This window comes from Lactuca saligna, chromosome 1 (assembly GCF_052625555.1).
Source record: "Lactuca saligna cultivar CGN05327 chromosome 1, ASM5262555v1, whole genome shotgun sequence".
In the NCBI taxonomy this organism is placed as follows: domain Eukaryota; kingdom Viridiplantae; phylum Streptophyta; class Magnoliopsida; order Asterales; family Asteraceae; genus Lactuca; species Lactuca saligna.
The window spans coordinates 65,286,261-65,289,659 of NC_136417.1; the positions used below are offsets into that span (position 1 = coordinate 65,286,261).

General features: G+C 42.7%; 1 pseudogene; it reads right to left on the bottom strand.

The window, feature by feature from the left end:
- Positions 1-214: 214 nt before the first annotated feature.
- On the bottom strand, positions 215-2,907 carry LOC145038417 (receptor like protein kinase S.2 pseudogene; annotated as a pseudogene).
- Between the last annotated feature and the right edge of the window lie 492 nt (positions 2,908-3,399).

The window sequence follows — 3,399 nt, forward strand, 5'->3', positions numbered from 1 at the left end:
GGCTCCGCCACTGGCCGTGTGGGTGTGCGTCAGGGTCGAGAGTTGCTCATCCCTGTAAGGTTTATATACACAATATTTAACTTCATCAAATTTGTTACTATTTTTATCTCCTTATATGTATATGGCTTTAGAATCGGGCAAATTGAAAAATCACAATTTATTTAACACTCGCTATCAATATTCAATAGACAATCGACTTCTATATGCACTTACATTTGAAAATGATAATTTGTTTATAGTTTTATCAGCAAAAAAATATAATTACATTGCTTTTATCTGTTGAAAAATAGATATCATTACCATATTATACGTAACTAGATTAATAAATATTTTGCCTTCCTTGGCCTTGACATGAAACGCTAGCTAGAATTCTTTACATATCCGCACAATAACCAAAGGTGTGTTTTGATTCATTGTATTCCTAAAGCTTGAACTCTCCTAACTAGTGACAGCGCCAACATATTTCTTTCTTTCCATTCTTCCATATTCTCCATTTTATCTGCTACTTCCATGGGGCATTTGTCACGACCATCGAGTATGTTCACAACCTGAATCATGGTTGGTCTTAACCCTGGGTTCGACCACGTGCAAGCAATGGCTAACTTCACAAGCCTAACGAGTTCCTTGTGATCATACTCTCCATCTAGCCTAGGATCAACCAATTTTTTGTAATCCCTTTCATGATTCTCAATTGCATGTACCCTTTTAACCAACAACACATCCAGATTTCTAAAATCCACCGCCATTTGACCGGTAACCACCTCAAGAACCACCACACCAAAGCTATAAACATCCGCCATCGTGGTGGCTTCCCCTGATTCCATATATTCCGGCGACATATACCCGAAAATCCCATGGACTGATCTTTTCGGGTCGATTTCCACATGATGATCATGTTCATTTCTCGTTAAAAATTCCGCAAGTGCAAACGAACCGAGCCGAGGGTTCATATCCGGTTCGACCCCTATAGCCGATGAGGTGATGTTCCTATGGATCACTTGTTCTTCCCATTCATTATGAAGATATTGAACCGCACTCGCAAGTAATTTCAAAATATTGTAACGGTGACCCCATTGTAAGACCAGTTGTGACCTTTGATGGTTATGGTGTGAGAGGAGCTGACCCAAGATACGATTAGCCGTGTAGTTGTAGACCACAAGCATCTCACCGTGCTCAGTGCACCATCCATGGAGTTGGACAAGGTTTCGATGGTTAAGCCTCCCTAAGTTTGAGAGCTCATTCGCGAAGCGTGCTCGGAGTGCAGGGCATGTTTTCATCCCGAGCCGCTTTACGATTATGTCTCGATTATTGAGGACACCATAGTAAGCGGTCCCGAAATCAACCTCTGCGAGGCGGTTAGAATCCGAGAAATTATCAGTTGCAGAAATGATATCATTGTAGGTTATCTCTCGTGGTGGTTCCACCATCGGGCACAGTTCCACCATCGGGCATATTTTCGATCCACGACGACTCAATCCTTCTTTGGCGGTTGTGGTAGTGGTTGAATCACCAGAAACAGTGGTAGTGGTGGTGATGGTGATGGTGGTGGTTGTGTTTGTAGTGTTACTACTAGTAATTGGTGGAGATACTGAGATGTAGCGTGGGTGGGATTTGAAGGACGGAAGATCTGGGATCTTTACGCAGGCATTGCCAGAAAGTGCATCCACGACCCATTTCATATTGGGTCGGGACTGTGGATCATGGAGAGTACATAGTAACGCAAGACGGATCAAAAGTTCCATATCAGGAACTTTGTATGATCCATCATGTAGCCGATGATCGGCTGCTTTTACAAGTAGTTGATCATCAGCTAATTCTCGAATCCAGTCGAGCAGAATGATCTGTTCATCTGGATACGTAAGATCGACTGCTTTTCTTCCCGAAGCAATCTCGAGTAATACGATGCCAAAGCTAAAAACATCGGATTTGGCGGTGGCAAGACCGCCTTTCTTGAAACTTTCCGGCGACAGGTATCCAATCGTGCCGCCAATACGTGTCGTATCGGCGGTCTTGATCTCGTAGTGCTTGACGGAGGGTGAAACATTTTGGTACTTGAATTCATGGTCTAGCCACCTAGCTAAACCAAAATCACCTAACCGGGCATTGAAACGGGAATCAAGCATCACATTGCTTGTTTTCACATCACGGTGTATGATCTGAGCTTCCAGTTGTTCATGGAGGTAAAACAGAGCTCCGGCGAGTCCCTTCACTATTTTCACTCTCTGATCCCAACCAAGCACCAGCGCCGCCCGCCGGAAAAGTACTCTGTCAAGGCTGCGATTAGGCATGTAGTCATAAACGAGAAGAAGCTGATCTTCGTTAACACACCATCCACGTAAGGGAACCAAGTTCCGGTGCCGGAGACGGGCTACCGCCGCCAGCTCTGCTGTGAAAGTCTTCTCAAACCTCTCACCAGTCTCCATCAAACATTTAACGGCCACCACAGTTCCATCGCTCGGTAAAACCGCTCTATAAACTCTCCCGAAACCTCCTGATCCAAGGATCTCATCTTTGCTAAACCCTTTAGTACCGATGTAAAGCTCAGAGTAGCTGAAGATTTTGGGGCTATGGCCCACAAACACCTTGTCGTTCGGAAACTGGACTCCTTCGGTGTCGTGAAAGACAATAGACGTTTGTTTATGCCATGGATTGAAACCGCAAGAATAAATATCTGGTTTTGTGTCATACAGTCTGTGAAGAACTCGCCGGAGGACATCTGGAATATGAGGGCCACGTGGTGGGTGTTTGTGTGAGGTGGAGTCCGGTTGCTTAGGACGGTGGTTATGGACAACTGGCTGGTGGTCGTCTCCGTCTGACGGCAAAACGAAGCAGAGGCGACTGAAGTGCATGGTGGTGGTGGAATGGATTAGATGGCATGAAAGTGTATAGGAATGGTGAGGGGAAGGACATGAATTGCTTAAATAAGACGACTGTGTGAATACGATTTATTGTATTATTCAATGTTTGATTACGCGGTTGTATGGTTGAATTGTAGACATTTGATCAACATATGTTCATAATGACTTGTACGTTGTTCAATGTAAGTTGTACATTTACGCTGGTCTTGTCTGACGGCTTTCTAGGACTAATGGATTATTCATGTTTCTGACTTTCTGCAAGTCCAACCTTTCTTCTTTTCTAGAGCAAACCCAGTGACAGTGGCATAAAGTTAGCTATTGTTAAAATTAAACCGTTTAATAAACTAGAAATGGTTAATAAGTTTTTCCTAAGTAGGACTCTAAAAATAATGTTTTTATATGTGTTTGTCGCACCTCATACATCATATGAGATGTGAGTAATTTAATTTTTATCGAAATATATTTATTGAGCTTAATAATTTTGTTTTTATGCAAAACAATAAAAAGTATAAAATGTAAATAGTAAAAAGAAAATTAAATA